This window comes from Ceratotherium simum, chromosome 19 (assembly GCF_057802395.1).
Source record: "Ceratotherium simum simum isolate JZ-2026a chromosome 19, ASM5780239v1, whole genome shotgun sequence".
Lineage (NCBI taxonomy): Eukaryota > Metazoa > Chordata > Mammalia > Perissodactyla > Rhinocerotidae > Ceratotherium > Ceratotherium simum.
In genome coordinates this window covers 33,885,427-33,904,985 of record NC_141918.1, presented here as the reverse complement: position 1 = coordinate 33,904,985, position 19,559 = coordinate 33,885,427, and the positions used below count along the sequence as shown (strand labels likewise).

The window sequence follows — 19,559 nt, the reverse complement described above, 5'->3', positions numbered from 1 at the left end:
CGTTTTTATGCAATTCTCATGTACTAAATAAAGCTTGAATTTATGAAAGGATTCATTTCCAAATATAATTCATAAGTAGTTACCAGAACATTCCAATGAGAAAGAGGGGGGAAAAAAACCCCAGTTAGCTCTTTTTTAAATATATTTCATCTCTCTTTGACATTTGTATAAGGATGATGCTGCATTTAAGTAGATGTTTTAGATCCTGCTGTTTCTTGAAATGCCTAGTATTTTGGAAGGGAAATCTTTAGTCTTGGTTTAAAAAGTGTGCATTTGATGGGATGGAGTGAGGTGGGAAATTACCTGTTGGGATACTGCTTATGTATTTTCCTACTACAAAATTATTGTGACACTTTGAGCACATCTTCTCAAAACATAAGTACATCTCATATTTTCCCTCATCTGTCAGTGGGAGCCAAGAGAGCTAGAGATGGGGACCATAACATTTATTGAAAAGAGTCACTAAAATAATTAAAATTACAGAATTAAAAAAAGTGTTGATTTATTAATGACATCATTTTTATAGTATTTTGCACCTATGCAATAGTTCTATTCAAAATCTTCTCAAAAATAAAATTTCTAAAAATTAAAAACATATGTCCATATACATCAGAGCAAAAAAATCTTTTTACACTGATTATCTAAACATTAAAAATAACATAAGACAATAATTATTCTTGGTACATATTCACTCACTTTAGTCATGTTTTTAGCCATATGTCTCTAATACCCACATCACTGATATTTTTTATGAAGAATGAATTGTTTTTAATTTTCTCATAGAGTTACCTGCAATCTCCTTAAAGTTGTGTTTTATAGTTAATATCTGAAATTGTTACTATTTTCGATTGTCATTTATGTCTACATCATATTTTCAGCTGAGAAAATAGCTCTTTCTACAGATGCATGTAAGCTCAAAGCAAATTCTGGTAAATGGACGCTTTTCTCAGACTAATATTTTTTTATATTGAAATGTGTAAATATTTTAGCCTGAATATTTTCACAGGTCTTTTACTCCTATTCAGGATTCTTATCTTCAATAAATATTTTTGAGGCAGCTCGGTGGCGTAGTGGTTAAGTCCAGCATGCTCTGCTTCAGCAGCTGGGGTTCGCAGGTTCAGATCCCGGGCGCAAACCTGCACCACTCGTCAAGCCATGCTGTGGCGGCAACCCACATACAAAATAGAGGAAGATGGGCACAGATGTTAGCTCAAGGCCACTCTTCCTCAAGCAAAAAGAGGAAGACTGGCAACAGGTATTAGCTCAGGGACAATCTTCTTCACCAAATTAATTAATTAAATAAATAAATAAATAAATAAATAAATAAATAAATAAATAAATAAAAATTAAAAAAAATAAATATTTTTAGAAGACAAAACTCATGAAAATAAGTTTCTCTATGGTCCTTTTGAATGTTTTATCACCTTTAGATGATACAGAATTGTAGATCTTTATCGTTTCACTCTGTTCTGGTACAGACTATAAATGTATCCAGTTAAAACTAGGAGCACCATAAAAAGATCATCACAAGTAGAGATACTCCAAAACATCATAATACAATTTCAGATTTAAATCTTGGACACTGTTTGAGTTCTCGTAATTTAGTGTATTTAGTTCCTCCTTTGCTTTTGTTGGGATAAATTTCAACATCTTCCTATCTGCAAGCCTCATTTTTAATAACTGCAAATGGCTAAAGGCTTTAAAAGCTATACTGTTTTGGTGTTTCATTCATTGCTTTGATCAAAGATTTCCACCTGTTCAGGATTCATGTGTCATACCATTATGGCGCACCTAGGTTGTCATTTCTCAAACATTTCTAAAACCTGGTTGATGATGACAGGCAGCAAAATAGAAGGCGTGTACTGCGATGCTGAAGCGTTTTTTAATTCACAAAACACTGTCACAAAAATTTTGTGATTCAGTTTTTCTAACTATTTGTCTGTTTCTACATCTGTACTTTCTTTTGCTTTTGGTAGGATATAGCCACTTGTTTGAATGCAATTATGAATTATGCATATGTCACACCAAATAACAAGTAACTTTCTGCTCCATAGGTTTCTTGATTTACTAAGGACAATTGTCTCTAGTGTCACAAAATTTGTATTTGTATTACACTATAAAAAAAAATCATTTCATCTCTTACGTTCAACTTTTTATAGTTTTACAGTAGCATTTGCAATAGTGTGAGATATTTCACCTTGACAGAATGAACTTCCACAATATTTATTTCAATCCCAGGAAATAGAAGGAAAAAAATCAAACTATTACTGGAATTAACTGATTTTTCTGTTTAAAACACCTGTTACTACTAACATAAAACTGGAATCATTTAACTGTTTGTGAAGTTTTTTTCTTCCACTAATGAAACCAACACATTAAAGCTATCACTTGACTTTTCATATATTCACAAAAAAATCTGAACTCAAAAATAAGCAGAATCAACTGAGAATAGCCATCATTTGATCTAAAAGAAAAGCCATGCGTTCTAGAGGGCTAAGTTAGTGAACCTTCCATAGCTGCATGTGTTAAATTGTCATCCTTGGGCACAGTCTTATTGTGATAACTATTAACATTTGAAGTAGTTGCTGAGGCTTCTTCAGCAGATGTGTGACGTATGGTTTATGTAGTGAATGATATCACTCGGGCTCCCTTGGTGGATAATAAGTAACAACAACCATTTTGTGTGAGTTAACATTCATCATCAACTTTCTTGGAAAACAGAAATTCAGAACTTAATTTTTCATTAAATTTGCATTTTTTTCTTTTTTAGCTCATTGCTGCTGAAAGGGATATTGCAAAGTAAGATAGAATAACTATCAATAAATGGCAAAAACACTGTCATGAGAGCATTTACACCATTCTTGAGAAGGTCTGTTTCCTGCAAATATTTCATGTACACCTAACCTGTAATTTTCTGTTTCCCATTCACCCTTCTGATGGTGTTTTGTGCATTCAGGCCCAGCATGGGTCACAGTCCAACTGGTCATTGCAGCCAGTGTCTGGTGGGGCACTACCAATGGAGACTGGGAGGAGTTAGCTGCCTTTAGCTGCTCATGTCCAAGCTCTTTTTGTTTTATTGGTGAGCATCCTGCATGTTTTCCTTGAAAGAGAAGTGTTTACTTACGCCAAGATTGGAAAGGGACAGGAAAAGAGATGGATTGTCGTTGGTCACCATTCAGGCTTAATCACATGTTAAGGTGAGAATTCTCTTCACTGTACAGGCATCTCTCCCGCTGGTAGGCAAGACTGTGGGAGAAGCTGGAAATGCAAAGTGGAGTTACCAAACCCAAGCTTGGTGCATTTTAATGCAACATTAATAATGATACTTGGCTTAAAAAGTGAAACATCTGGACAAATGCTTTATCTGTCAGCCTGCCAGGACAATAGGTATAATCTAGCACTTTCACAGACAGGCCAAGGCGTGAGGTCACCCTACTTAGAGATCACATTTCTCCATCTGCTTCGCACCATCCTCTTTCGTCTGGACTATTCTGATAGCATTACTGCTCTGTCCTCCTCTACTGTTGACGTGCAGTCCCACTTCCCACAACAGCTGAGTGAGCTGTTAAAAATCTGTGTGAGATCACATTGCTGGGTGACACCCTTCAGTGTCTTCCTGTTGCAGCTGGAGTAAGGTCCAGCTCTTCACCCAGGCCCAGGAGGCCTTTCATGCCCCCACCCTCACCCAGCTGGCTTCACTAGATTTTAAGCTTCCAGGGGACATGTACCTTGCCTGTCTGTTTTCTTCACCAGTGTGTCACATGAGAGCTGCTCAGTATGTTTTCTCAAAGGAATGAATATTTGAGTTGGAGAGGAAAAAAGAGGGAATGTCTTGCTAATCCGTGGTGATGAAGAAATGCAAGTCTAAATCTCTATGTCCTAAATCTTATTTCTATCTCTGATAACAAAGTTGGACAGCAGAATGTATCACAGAACTAAATCCTCCCATTAGCAGTGGTGGTATGAGGTCTGCAAACCGTTCTGATGCCACGGTCTCCCAGCCCCTCCCCACCAGGGGAAGTAAGTGTGAATTACAGTGAGTCTATTGTTTCCAGCAACATTAGGTCAGAGATTTTGTTTTAAGTACACTTGGCGAACATGAAGAGGAAAGGTGCTTGTCTGGTTGGTTTTGGGGAAAATTGGGACACACGATGTTGGTAGTAGAGAAATACTTGGAAGTCACGATTTTGAGATCTTGCTATGTTCTTATACAACTGCTTTCTGTTGGATCTCTTTTTAAAACATGCTACTGTTCAATTTTATCATGAATGCCTTTCCAAGGACAGTAAATGGTTTTACACACTATGACATCGTTTCCATGGCAACTAATGTATTTTAGCAAAGAGAGACTCTGCTAGAAGTAGGCTAAAAAGGACAAATACAGAAATGGCACAGTGTAAAATGTGGGGCAATGTGTGTTGTAGTAAAGATTTTTTTCTGACTTCTTGTTTAGGAAAACCTGTATAACTAGATCTTGGCTTCTTCACTCTTACTAATAAAATTTTTACTGCACCCAACACTGTCTAGTATTTTGCTGACACGATTTCTTTAGTTGGTACTAGGATGTGTTTGTTTGCTTTAACATAATGCTCATCCCATCAACATAACAAACATCTATAATTTCATCCATTTTTAAAATAAGGTGTTATCACCTCGCGTTCTCTTGTGGCAGCCACCTCACTTTCCTGCTGCCCTTCGTCACAGTATGTTTTTTTCTTATTTTTGTGGAAGATTGGCCCTGAGCTAACATCTGTTGCCAATCTTGCTCTTTTCTTCTTTTTTTTTGTCTCCCCAAAGCCCCAGTACATAGTTGTATATGTTAGTTGTAGCTCCTTCTAGTTCCTCTATGTGGGAGGCCGCCTCTGCATGGCTTGATGAGCGGTGAGTAGGTCCGCGCCCAGGATCCGAACCAGCTAACCCCGGGCGCTGAATTGGAACGCACGAACTTAACCACTGCCCCACCTGGCAGGCCCCATTGCAGTACTTCTTGAAAGGGTTGTCTGCACTGTCTCCACACAGCGTTTGTTGAAAAATCAAAGCCATTCCAGTCAGGCCTTCACCTCACCACTTGGTCGGTTGGTCACACCTTATTCTCTAAGGCTATTACAGTTTGCCTCTTTTGTTTATTTAGAAGCTAACGTTCCTAAGTATACATTTCAAATAATTTTACTGAACATCAAGCCCCATGTATGAGCATTTATGTAAACCTTGGTTTAAAAAAAAAAATAAAGGATCATGTTATCCTGCTTTGTGCATCTGAATGTACTTGGATTATTTTGTTATATGATAATAAGAACCCCTTCTGTGCTCTTAAACCCCAAGTGGTGGGCAGATAGCAGTCAGTTTCCTCAACAGAAAGAAAAAACAAAGGATAGATCTTATGACTTATAAAGATAGCAAACCAGTCTGTGGGCTGGATTATACCCTTATTTATGTTTTATTGGACCACGTGTTATATTGAAAAAAATTTAAACCAACATTTTAAAATTGGGCAGTTTTGTATAAAAACTGAGATTTCCAGCTTCTCTTGAAAAAAATTGGAAGGTCTGGCTCATGGCGGCGGCCTGCCCGAGCAGTGTTGCCTCTGGCCCCTTGGGAGGGGCAGGGCTCTCAGCCCACTCCGGCACCATCTCACCTGCTTTATTCGTTCATTTTACCTGCCTGGCTCCCATGGGTTGTTTAATATGTGACACTTGCTGTGTCCCCTCCCCCTACCTAGTCACAGAGCAGATAAATAGCAGAGCTAGGGATAGAGCAACTGCTTCCTGCCTGACTGTGGACAAAAATTCTGTGTTTTAGAGAGTAATTCATAGGTCGGTGGTGAGAGGCATCATTAGGTGGTAGAGCCTCCGTCTTGCACCTTACTACTTGAAATAGACCCTGCAGCTCATGGTGCTAGGTACATTGTTCACATTTGGGGTGCCTCTGCTCTTGTTTGCCTCTATCAGAGGTAAGGTGTATGTGCTGTCAGTTGTCACATGCAAGATGGAGGTGCTGCAGTGGAGTGTGAACATTTATATATGAAAAGAAAAACTGACCAGAAGGGAAAAGCTCCAGCATTGTAACAGGGGTCCCAGATTTTCCAGATTTTCAATGAGCATGTATTACCTTTTCAGTGAGGTATATAAAGGAAATGAGTGAGATAGTAGGCCAAAGTATACACGACACTGGCTGAGCCCCACGATGTCCTCCTGGCGCAGGAGACTCAAGGGCATTCCCAGCCACCTTTGCTGTCCTCTGGCAGACTAGACCCTTTCCTTCAGATTCCTTCGGGGTTCCCTTGATGTCAGTCTGCTGAAGTAGCCCATCGAGTGGCATCGACCTGTTACCAACCTTGTCACTGCCCTGTGCCCTTCACCATTGTGGACATATACTTCTCACTGCCGCTTTACTAGGGGTGGGGTAAGATGGGAGAAGAGGTTGCAGTTACTGCCATCTCGAACCTTGTTAGAAGGTTCACGTGTGTAGGAGGACACAGGAGAATGAGCTAGTCTGGGGCCAGAATGAATGGCTGGAGGAAAGTACATTTTTCTTGGGGAAATGGAGCAGTGAGGAATACCCTACAACAAAGGGCCTTGTCTGAGCTGGGCCTGCACCAGCTGTTGGGGACACAGGAGGTGTGGTGACCCTGAGCATGGACGGTCCCAAACACTGCCCTGCGTGTCCGTGTGCAGCTGTGGAGGCCTCAGGGAGCCCACCGTGAGAGTGGGCCTGTTCCGGAGCTTCAGGCAGGGAGCCAGGGGCCGCCCCTTCGCCAGAAAACATTGAGGAGCTTCTGTGTGCACTCTGTGTGTGTCTCAGCTTTCTTTGGGATTGTGGCAGAGTCTGGCCCTGCCTGGTCTTTTTTGTGCCTTGGAGCCTAAGTTAAGAATAACCAGAGGAACAGTGTCCCTGTTGACACGCTTGATGTGGAAGTTGCTATCAAATGGCCATTTTATCCTCAGTCACCAGTGACAGCACACCACATACAGTTCTGAGGTTCTCACTTTAGTTTTGATTGAATGGAGCTATGATCACTGGAGCAGAAAGGAGCCATTCAGATGTGAATGTGCGAAGACGTGTCTAGTAACGTGCAGATGTTTTTTGGCAGGTCAATGAGTATTTTAAATCTTTTGCAAGTAGTGAAAAGGGTTGAATTGGGAATAGAGGAGATTCTGTGGCAAGAGAAAAGTATATCTCATTTCTCTCTCAATCTTCATTTTCTTAAAGTAATTGAACAAAAACCCAAACCACAATTTAAATCTTGGGTTCATCACAGCCCTTAAATCTCCTTCATCACATATGAGATGTGATTATGACTTTAATGTATCGAATCTCAGTTTCTCAGTCACAGTTTTCAAATAAAGAGGAAACACTGGGTAATATTAAAGATAATAGCAGAATCTCCACATTGGATCTTTGTAATTTACTTATAGCTAAAGACACAGGACTAAATTTAAAGCAGAGGTCATCTCCTGGTTATGGATATGCTGTGTGTAGTGAGTGGGTTCACCGCAGGTTCATATCCTCCACCCTTCCCAACACACACTCCTACTCGTACGTGCAGGAGGGAGTGGGGCCAGCTTGATCCAGGGCCATTTCATTTCCTTCATCTCCATTGGTCAATTCTTCTTTAGTTACTCTGTCACTGCCCCTCTTCACCCTTCACCTCTCCATCAGCAGAGATGGCACAAGCCCCTGTTGTGTTTCAGGCACTGTGCCATCCTGGCCAGATGGGTGGCTTTCAAGCAGGGGAGACAGTGAAACAGGTACTGCGTAAAGAGCTGTGAGAACACAGGAGAAGAGTCTAGTTCTGCCTAGAAGTGGGATTAAAGGGAAACAAGAGTGAAAAGAGATTTGTCCTGGGCCCTGAAGGCCAATTAGGAGAAAATTATCCTTTCCCAGCAGGGTTGGTGAGACCGGAGTGACGATGCTTAGCCCAGTGCCAGGAATATGCTGGGAGCTGTATCTATTTTCCTGCCCCTTCCTGGGATAAAGGCAGGTTGAAAATACACTGGTCAGTGCAGAGGTGTGCACCTAACCAGCTGACTTCCTAGCTGGCATCCACTCTCATGCTCTGGCCTCTGCCTAGGTTTCTCACCTTTCTCCCACCAGCCCACTAGCATCCTCTTACCTCGCCCCCTCTGTCCTGTAGTACTACCAAGCCTCTTGCCATTCTCAGAACAAGTGGCCGACACCCTTTTGACCGTGTCTGTTTGTTCCTCTGCCCGCACTGCCCTGTTGTGAGGTGCCTGAGGAGATGTCCCCTGGGCATCTGGAAACACAAGAGTGGTCTGGGCTGGAGGGATGGCTATATCGAGAGAGAGTTCAAAGTTTTATTTTTAGAGAAAACTCTAAAAATAAAACTCTTCATGTATTCTCCCAAAGATGGAGGATTTGATCTGATCTAAACAGTTGGGAGCAGTTCGTTTTTGGCCAGGGCCTTGTCCTCTGGCTTCCATTCCTGCAGTCGATCACACATCTGCAACATTTACGGATCAGCCTTTTCCACTGGGGAATCTGGGTCACTTCAGTCATGTTTCTCAAATAAAACATCAGCACTACTTCAGCAGGAAGAATAAAAGCATGGAAAATGCCCTAATGCCCACAAGCCCACAATTGAATACATGGTCAGCTATTTCAAATGTCTGTCTAACTGCATATGCATATCTGTATCTGTACACACACACATATATGGGGAGGGAGGGGGTCTGTCTTGCCTTCAGCCTTAGAAACTTAAAACTTGGATATTCCAACAATCTAGATTTAGAGTAAAGATAAAGTAGGAGAATAATTGGTCAATTAAAAAAAAAACGATTTTTTTAAAAATGTAGGAGTCATTTAAATAAAATGTACCTCTATTTCACTTAAACGTTGGATGACCAAAATTTATTTATTCTCAACTTTTCAGAAACACAGCCTTTGTTTAAGAAAGATATACCTAGTTTAAAAACAAATGCCACTCTTCATTCTAGAAGGGATTGCCGTGTGAATTTTACTTTTAGGAAATTCTATTTCATCCAATCGTATCCTCTTCGAAACAATGGAGCTGGTGCCTAAAAATATCTCAGGCCGTGTGTGCTTGCTAGGAGTCTTTGAAGTTAAAGCTGTGACATCCTTCTGGTTTATGGCTGCAGGATGATGCATTTTTGTATTGTCTTTGTTAGTTAACTCTATCTGTTTAGTAAGCCTGAAAAACAAATTGGATGATGCTATATATATGTATGTACGAATAAGATTCCTTGTGTGGTAGTCAGATTCTTTGTGCCAGCAGCTCCAAACAGGTTTTCAGTTTTCCTTTCGGTACCAGTTGCTAAAATGCGGTGGAGTGAAGACTCATTCTGTCAGAACCTGTTGTTGAATTGGGCATCCTGTGTGGTTGTGGTGGTACTGTATGCGTGAGAGAGGTTAAATTTCCTCACTATTTTGGAAAAGGGTGATGATTCTCCAAATGCTTTTTCTCAGGCAGATAGAGGAATCTTTCACCTTGCAAATAGAAAATTTCATTCTATAAATCAGAATGACAACCTTCCTAAACCTCTTTGGAAATGGAAGTCAGACTTCCACTGTGTATATGTTCCCTTGGGTGGAAAGTTCTCACATTACTGAATTACTCTTTGCTGGTTATAGGGAGGCCAGTTAAAATTTCTGGACAGAGGATATTCCCATTTTTACAGCTCAGCAGTGTCTAGATCCCTGGTGGTTAGCCAAAAGAAAAGGCCTATATTTCCTGGTGGCATCTCCTTGGTTAGGGCAGGACAGCATGTCTCAGAAGGAAGAAAGAGATAAGGTTATGTGGGTTGCTAAGGTACAAGCTGTGGTGGCGTGCTCATTAGCATATTCTCCCTCCAGCCTCCGTGCTGGTTCGCATGCATGTCTGCAGTGAGTTCATGATTTGAATGCCCATCTGCAGAAGATAATATATGAGTTTCTAATTCTCTTCCCCATGGTCATTTTTTCTTTCCTTCATTCTGAGTCATCTTTGATTAAACAAAACAAAGATGTTACTGTTAATTATGCATCCTTTCAAACAGCATAAAAATTCTCTTGTGTGTGTGTGGGGGGGAGATGGTTTTGATGGGGATAGTAATTTATGATAAGGGTATTTTATTTTATTTAATTTTTTATTTTTTTTGTGTGTGAGGAAGATCAGCCCTGAGCTAACATCCATGCCAATCCTCCTCTTTTTGCTGAGGAAGACTGGCCCTGAGCTAACATCTGTGCCCATCTTCCTCTACTTTATATGGGACGCCACCACAGCATGGCCTGACAAGCGGTGCGTTGGTGTGCACCCAGGATCCAAACCCGGGCCGCCAGCAGTGGAGCGCGTCCGCTTAACCACTACGCCATGGGGCCAGCCCTAATTGAGGATATTTTAAACTGTGGACCAGGAAGAAAGTTGCTAAGAATCATATTGAAAAAAGTTTGACTCTCTACTAAGATAGGAAAAATTGCCTGTGCTTTTTTTTTTTTCCTTCAGATTCCTCAAACCTATCACTTTCTGCCCTAACATATTGTTGTCAACATAATCCAGTCAACCATTTTTATTGTTCTCTTTAGATACCTTATTAAAACTGAAGCTTTGTTCAAACGGCTAAAATTGCAAATAATAAATGAGGTACCATAATATTGGCAAGTTGTAGGCAGAGTGTATAAGCAAACTGGAAATCTGCCACCCCGCTCCTGGCACTTTAAAGATTAATATGAAGTGGGCATGGGTGCCATCAGAATCAGCACTTAACTTTGCTAGGGGCTTGGCACAAGGTAATCCTGGGGCTAGAGCTCTGTGGACAAGTTGGTACAGGCTGGTGGGTTGGCAAACCTCGCAGAGAGGGGAACCCCAGCTGATGGTAAAGAGGAGCCATCCCAAGAAGGCTGCTTTAACAGTGAGGCCCACCCACAGTCAGACAGGAAATGGGGCAAATATAGGCTGGGGCTACGGGGAGATTTAAGCCAACAGGTAGGTTGAACGAGACCTTGGAAGATTCATTTTTAATGTGTCCCAACTATGGATGACTTGTAGGCTCTCTGAAGATGAGGTAGGGGTGTGTGTGTGTGTGTGTGTACGCAGTCAAGACCTTCATCCTTATCTTTCCTGGCTCTGGAAGGTTACAGTCTCATGCTGACTTCCCGTGGTGGTACAGGGCCAAGTCTGCAGTTGCAGGCAAGTGTTTGTGGCAACTGTGACTTATCAACAATTGTGTGAACAAGAAAAAAATTTGTGGGCAAATTGATTGTCTGCAGCAAATGGAAATTCTATGGTGGTGCTTTGTGGGTGGTTTACAGGCAAAGAGTACTCAGTTCTCTTTTGATGTCTGTTTTTTTTTTTCTTCTACAGTTTTTTGAAGAAGCAGGATGCTGATCTAGACGTGGAAAAAGTAAGTTGAGAAGTTTTGCACTGAGAGCACATGCTTTGTAAATTAGAAAGGGTTTCCCATTGGGACCCAGGACTTGGTCCACTTTAAACTTGGGATTGTGACTCTGAATCCATAGGTTTCTAAGAGAGAGGTTGAGTTGGGGATGGAGCTGATATATGAAATAGAAAGTCTTAGCTCACTTAGGTGAACCTGCTATTTTCCCCCTTCCCTTATTTGTAACACTCAATTTTAATAATTATGGGAACATATATTTTAGCTGTAAGATATGTCTCCCCACCCCAAAAATAGAATGGAACAGCTGTCCTATGGCTGATGAGCCTTTGGGGCTGGTGAGGGGTGGGTAGCATTCCTTCTTCAGACTGGTTAAGGGAAGTCCCTTTTAGTCCATTTGTTGTTGGTTTTTCCTCCCCTCTCAGATGGCTACTGCTTACCTCTGCCCTAGTTGTACCTTTGAATCACAGTCACTGTGTAACAGCTCATGCTTTCATTCACTTAACATTTTTTTGGTGCCCACTTGGTGTTAGACACCATGCTGGACTCTGTTGAGACAAAAATGAGTGTGGCAGACGGGTAATTATTATACAATGTGATAGAGCTGTGCAGAAGGGGCTCTGGAAGCTCAGATGAGGACTGGGCTATCCAGAACAGCTGCTTGATGGCAGGGATGTGTGAAGGAACCATTAATTCATTCTTTCTGCAAACATTGGCCGTGTCTTCTCTGCCTGTACCTCTCTCCTCTCCCGGGTACCTTGGGCTCCTGTGAAAGGCTGGACTTACGCAGGTCTCACTAGCCACCCACAGGGTCCTTTTCTGCCCCAAACTCCGCTGCCCAATCACATTGCCTTGGGTGTAATTTTTCAGCAGTTCTGAGTTGCATTTCTCGATTCCCCAGCCACTCAGGGCCTGTCACTTTGTCATCCTAGAATGACTTGGGGTTATTTCTCATTTTGAATTTGTGTGTAAGAGACGTTCTTCTCCCTAAACTAGAGCCATTGCATATGCAGACAATGTACATTTATTTCAATTGAGGAAATATACTATCTGAAAGTCGTTCTAGAAGAATTATGAGCCACCCCTGACCTTTGACCCCACACAGCCCCCTAGCTTTCTGCAGAATGGTCTGTGATCTACTTTCAGTCATGGCCTTTTGAACTCATATAGACCAAGGGGACTCAGGGAAATAAAAAGGCTCTAGTCAGGGCCAGGCAGAAGGGAGCCTTTGTAGAACCCGCATGCACTTAGGTTTTGGCCGTGGAGGCCAGGGATTGGCAAAGGCACTCCCTATGGGGGTGAGCACTGTGGCCCTCCTGGGCCAGGCCCTCAGGAGCCACCTCAGGGCGACGTAGCTGGAGGGCTGGCGGGCAGTCCAGGAAAGGCCTGGTGCTGCTCCAAGCTGCGGGGCTTGCCTGGCCTTGTGTGGCTCAGACAGAGGGGAGTCCTGCTATCCCGAGACCGGGAGCTCCAGCTGATGGAGGAGGCGGGTCTGTTCATTTGTGTTCCCAGTACAATCCAGTGCCAGGCCGACAAGAGGACTCCATAAATGGGGCAGGAAGCCCTGAGTGGAATGAATTAAATTCTTGCTTCAGTTCTACTATTCACTTGCCCTAAAACCTCAGGCAAATCTTTTCTCCTCTCCAAGCCTCATTTTTCTCATCAGTAAAGTGGTCTCTTTTCCTGGACCAAGTAAAATTCTTCATTTTTTAACTTAAAAACACAAACCACACATATTTTTTTGTTTTCTGACTTGGGCTTGGTGTCAAAAAGGGTAAAGTGCTATTGGCTACCAGTCTGAAGCATGCTTCATAAGGCCGCCGAGGGTTGGGAGCTCCTGGAAGGCTGAGCCTTGTCTGTTGTACCTCCAGGTACTACCCCGGCAGCAATGAGTGTCTAATGAAGGAGTGAACAGTGTGACCAACCTTGTCATGTGGGTTGGGTATTTATAAGTACTGAGGGAATTCAGAATAAGAGAAGCTAGACGTGAGGTGGGAAACGCTTCTTGGGCTGCATGAATTTGAGCTGCCTCTGAAGGCCTCTGCCTGCACCCTCTCAGTCAAGTAGTTAATGACCTGAAAAACATTTAACTGCCCTAGAGGAGTTCCCACTAATTTAAAAGTTCCAATTCCAAAATCTTTTTCTAGTGCTAATGGAAGGCTGTCGAGTACAGATATATCGACTGTTCTTTTTGCCTGTGTTTACAAATGTCTGCCAAGAAGAATCTAGTATAGGGTGTGCCTCCAGTGTATAAGTAAATGATACCTGTTGGCCAACTCAAGTGAAGGAAAAAATCACTGAAGTCATAGTGTGTTTTTTTTTAATAGATTTTTGAGTTTTCTCTTTAAGTTGAACATTTTTATAAAGACAGAACTATGAATGGAAAATCAGCTTTATTTTTGACATGTCAAAGCTGAAAGGTAAATTAGCATAAATTCTGTAATTATTAGTTATTATCTATAGTTTATTGGACTTCCACTATACCGAGTACTTTGTATGTGTCGCGCTTGACCATACAACACTCTTGTGAGGGAACCATGTTCCCTACCATGCATTGCTCAAGGCACCACAGTAATAGCGAGAATTCTAATCAGATCTGTGTGGATCTAGAGCCTTCTCTTTCCCATGTCCCACGTTACCTTGGACTCGATAGAATATTTGAGACAATATATTTGTGTGACCTCTGTTAAAAAACTTTTATGAGGGGCCGTCCTCGTGGTGTAGCAGTTAGGTTTGTGCACTTCACTTCGGCAGCCCCGGGTTCGCAGGTTCGGATCCTGGGCGCGCACCGACGCACTGCTTGTCAAGCCATGCTGTGGCAGCCGTCCCATATAAAGTAGAGGAAGATGGGCACGGATGTTAGCTCAGGGCCGATCTTCCTCAGCAAAAAGAGGAGGATTGGCAATAGATGTTAGCTCAGGGCTAATCTTCCTCACAAAAAAAATTTTACTCACAAAAATTACTTTTATGAGTAAGTAATAAAAAAGCAATGTTACTTTCTAGAGAGGTCTTCCTTGACACTCTCCCTTCTAATCTGGATGGGGTTGCCCTACCACCATGGACTTCTTCAAAGCTATCATGGTTGCTTCAAAGCTACCTATTGAACTGTGAGCTTTGTCAGGTCTGAATCCTTCCATGTGCTAAGCCTGGTGCCTGGCTTCTAGTATGCCCTCTTAAAATGTTGGCTGCAGGCCTGTGTGAGTGGCATATGACCAAAATAAGGGTAATGAGAGCCAGTGAAAGCCACTTTGGTACGTGGCAAAGTAGAAAATCTTATTGTGTATCTCAGAAATCATGTTCCTCTTCTCCGTCTATGTGTTTTTATCTGTGGAAACCATGCTTGTTAATAGCATTATATGGAGATAAGACAATCATTCCTTGGCTTTCTCTCCAAAAATGCAAAGTTTCAAGCAGACAAATGAATAGATAATTCTTAAGAATGAAGTAATCTGGGCAAGCAAAGAGAGTTTGAAGATAAAAGAGGGAGGAGCAGTTAGAGCATAAGGAAAATATTAAAACTTTTTTTTTTTTGCGCAGAATCTTCTGGAATTATTGAGGGATATACTTGTGAGTATGGTTTCCATAAATCACTGATGCAACTATATAAAGTGCATCTTCTAAAAGTGAAACCCTTACTCAACTGAATTTTAAAGAATATGTAATAAGGTTATGTCAGGGAAACAAAAATGCACTTTTTTTAAAAATAAAAAGCTGATTAAATTGAGTCATCCTATTTAGTAATTGAAATCATGATTTAAATGGATTTGATTAAAATCACATCTACTTTGGTCATAACTACTCTCAAAGGGCTGAGGAGAGAGGGTTGATTTTCATGTATCCTATAAGGCCTTTGTCTGGCATGATTAAAAGTATTTTGGCACCTGCCTTGAGAGAGGCCCCTGTCATTTCTGATGTTTCAGTGAGACCAAGAATTCCTGTTTTCTATTCTGATTGTTCGCAGGGTTTAGATAGCTGCCTTCAGGCCACAAATACTACTATCTATTCAATAGGCACAGAGGCCTCCCCAAATAAAAAACAGTCATTCAAAAAGAGAAGTAAATAGAAAAATTACCTCCTGCTTTAGAATTATTTCCTTTTTCTCAGTGAATTCCTTGAAATGTGTTAGTCTGTAAATGTAGAATGTACATAGAAGTTGCTCCATTTTTCAATGTTTCTTTTGTTTTCATAAATCCCAAGAGAAATGGTAAAAATATCCTAGATTCTTATTGTGGGGCTAATAGTCTTGTGGAAAAAAATCTGATTCTAAACAATTGAGGGTTCAAAATTCAAGACTGCATCTGGAACCAAGCCTTAAAGCCTTGTGTGCGTGATTCCTACACAGCTGGTTGAGAGGTGGAAAAATTAATTCATGTAAGATTTTTCTTTAGTGAGGAGAATTGGATTTCCAGGGGTCAGAAGGTCAGCAGTGCTTGTATGGGGTGTCCAAAGGCTTGAGAATGCTGGTCACTGGGAAGGCATGAGGATGTGTCTCCAGTGGGAATGTGGAGGGCTTGACGTTGGGGTGCGCCACCTCACTGTGTATGCTGGTTGCTATAAGGAGGTAGGAGAGAGAGTGATGAGGAGGAAGGGAGGAACAACATAAGCAGAACCCCCTGCCATCTGTAGAAGCCGTTGCTTCCCAAATGGAGGGCAGGGCTCAGAGGTGCTTGTGGGGACAGGAGAGGGCAACTCCCCTCTGCACATGAGAGTTATCCCTTAGGCTCTCTCTGATACACATGCTCAGAACTGCCAGCCCAGGGCCTACAGGATGCCAAGTTAGCTTCCATTCTCCATGCCCCCTGCCCAGCCTCACACACAGATTGACCCATTCTACTGGCAGTTGGGCCTTGGGAAAGACCAGCCGCTGTGTCAGTGAGAAAAGGCCAGGCTTCACACAGCCTGCTTTCCTGGTGACCGGGGATCAGGAAAAGGGGATGGCTTTGGGTTGGGGGGTGGTGTGTAGGAGGGAGGAACTTGCATAGAGTTCTGTTTCAGATCAAAGAGCAAACATTTTTAGTCCTGGACCAAAAATAGTTGTTACGCATCACCCGTAATAATTGACCAACTGTCTTTAACATAAATCTCTAGATTGTAAAACAAAGTGCTGCTGTCCAAGAAGAAGAAAACATACCCTCTGCCGATTCCAAAATAATAAGAGAATTTCCAAGATAATAAAAGATCTCTCTTCCTAAACATTTTAAACTCAGGCAGATAGTGATAACAGAAGAGCTACAGATAACAAAATTTGTTGTGATTCAAGGAAAGACTTGAAAAATTGGGGGTGGATTGCCTAGTCCTAGATGCAGAACAACTAATTCATTTGTTCCCTGAACATTAATGAACACCTGTGGGCCAACCACTGTTCTAGGCCACTTGTTCTCTTATTCAGTTGCCCTATTTTACATACGAGGAAAATGAAGCTCTGTAGAAGCAACATGAGTTGCCCAAGGACTTACATCTAGGAAGTGGCAAGATCCAAAAGTAGGTCTCAGACTTGGAGCACCCTTCTCTTTCCACTCCACGGAGATGTTCTCTTGTACTGAAGCTCAGTAGAGCAAGTGAATCATCATTAGCCTCATGTAATTTAACTGGTAATTTTATACGCATCTTTCATTTTCTCTTCACTGAATTTGAAAGGACTTTCTCCCTTATTTATGGTTTTAAAGATCATAATGATGTTTTTATCAAGGAGAAATTAGAAACTTGAAAGGGGAACCATCTCTTTAAACCTGACCTGGTCCCACCAGGTGGTCCTCTTGGTGACAGCATGAGAGTGACTTCCAGGAATGGCATGCTGTGACAGTGGGAGTCTGAGGAGGCCTGCGGGACACTCATTCTCTTTCCGCGGCCAGTTCCTAGGCTCAGGGATCATTTTATTGTATTCCTCATCTCAGAAGCATTCATCATTGTACAAGATGAGAGCTGGATGTTGCCAGGAGAGAGTGGGGAGAAACGCTGCCCACATTACAATAGAGAATTGAGATGAGCTCCCACCTCCTCTGTAGGCTTCTCCCGTAGCCGCGAGATGCTGCATAATTTGTTCCACCGCAGCCAGGCCTGCTGGGTAGAGGTTGCAATCATTTGGTTGTCTGCCTTGCATAGACTTATTGTCTGCTAAAATTGCATGTGAAGGAGAGATGATTAGTAAAATATGTATGAAGAAGGGCTTAAAAGATGCTTTTGTCACTGCCCATAAACACTTTGAAAAGCGGAGCTGTACTTGTTCTGAGACTCATATGGAATAGGCCATAAAAGTACATAAAAATGCAAGCTTTCCCCTTAAAGAAGGTTATTACTGCCCACTTTTGGCCCACAACAAAGTTTTACTTAAGCAGGAAACCCTCTGTATTAGTTTGCTCTGGCTGCCATAACAAATGAACACAAACTTGGTGGCTTAAAACACCAGAGATTTATTCTCTCACGGTTTTGAAGGTCAGAGTCCGCTATCAAGGACTGCATTCCCTCCAGGGGCCTTGTGGGGAAGTCTGTTGCTTGCCTCTTCCGGCTTCTGGTGGCTGCAGCTGTTCCTTGACTTGTGGCCACATCACTCCAGCCTCTGCCTCTGCCTTCACATTGCCTTCTCCTCTGTGTGTCTCTATTAAATCTCCCTCTGCATCCCTCTAATAAGGAAACCTGTGATGGCTTTTAGAGCCCACTGGATAATCCAAGATAAGCTCCTACTCTTGAGATCCTTAACTTTATGATATCTTATCATGCCATATAAGGCAATATTTACAGATTGCAGGGATTAGGAAGTGAATATATTGGGGAAGGGGTGGACATTTTCTGCCTCCCACACCTTCTCTTTGGGAATTTCTGTATTTTTCATTTCCTGAAACATAAAGCTTCTGACCACTTGTTTCATACGTTACTTTAAAGAATTTGATTTTCCTGGAAAGGGCCACTTGCAAACCCAGGAACTGACCTCGTCTCCCAGGCCTCAGATCATTCAAGGCCATGTTGGGGTTAATGTAAGGATGAAGAATTATGGGCTCTGAGATCGAGGAGGGGCCTTTGAAATCGTATCCTCCCAGTCTTAGGGGGAAACTGAGGCTGGAGATGCAGGGTCACCTGAGTCAGGAGTGGAGACGGGACCAGCACTTACTACCTTAGCCCACCTCTTCCACTGTGTTCCTGCAGACCCCCAAGCTGTCTCTTGTAATATAAGCCTCTGGGTCATTCTTCACCTGAGAGCTCTTCAGCACCTGAAAATCCCATCCCTGCAAACCCTCCTTTCCTAGGCCAACAGCTCTGGTTCTTACAAATATTCTTATATTACCTGATGTCAGGAATTCTGTCATTCTGGTTACTTCTTCCTGGATGCATTTCCTTTATGTCATTGTCTCTTTAAAAACCTGGCGTTCAGACATGAACAGTACTTCAGAGATGGTTTGACCAGTGTAGAGTAAGGACTCTTCACCTAAGACTATTAGGTCTTGTGAGATGCACATGTGTTCTGCATCATCAAATGCTATCATAATGCAGATCAACATTACATCTCCAATTTAGCCACTCTCTCACACTTCCAGCTTGCATTGAGCTTGTGTTCAATAAACATCTTTAACACTTTAAAATATGCATTGCTTTAAAATATGAATCCCTGCCCCTGCCATGTAGAAGGGCTGGGTTTCTGTCAGTAGCAGGATGGGATCAGCTTGGGATCCAGAATACAGTCCAGATGGGGATCCAGAGAACAGATAGATCCATGGGTTTGGGCACGCTCATGGGGACGGTACCAGCAGTGAGCAGTGAACAGGAGGCAGTTAGGACAATCTGGAAAGGCAAAGCACTGGGACACTCTTCCGTAGGTGGCAGTCCAGATGGACAGATGTTTGGCAGCAGAATTAGCTGGCTGAGCAGGTCGAGGGGCCAGATGAGAGGAGTCCTGGTCAAGTACACGGACAAGACTCCAGCCAGGAAGCTGATGAAAAGAGTTGGGTCCAGAAGAACAAGTTACATAGTCAACTGCTGAAGTGTTTTGGGCACAAGACAGGAACTTGAGCTCAAAGAGTCAAAGGAAGCCCCAGGTCTGCAGTCAGGGTCATAACACTGATGTAAGTCTGAGTGTCAGGGGCCTGGAGCCTTACCCACTCAGAGCCTGGGGTCAGGCCCGTTGGCAGAACTTGTGAACAGGGGTGAGTTGTCCCAGCTGAGCGGATTGGAGGGTGTAGGGCGGGTGATGACACCATCCTATATAAATGTAATACACAG

The 19,559-nt window shown here is 42.5% G+C and overlaps 1 protein-coding gene across 6 annotated transcripts in view; it reads left to right on the top strand.

Annotated features, from left to right (window-relative positions):
• The window catches only part of FYN (FYN proto-oncogene, Src family tyrosine kinase), a 206,303-nt gene that overhangs the window by 17,106 nt on the left and 169,638 nt on the right, over positions 1-19,559 (top strand). For all 6 annotated transcript variants that reach the window (XM_004422226.3, XM_014781174.2, XM_004422224.3 and 3 more), the window contains exon 2: positions 11,318-11,357. The gene's annotated coding sequence lies outside the window, so the exon portion shown is untranslated. The remainder of the gene's footprint in view (positions 1-11,317; positions 11,358-19,559) is intronic.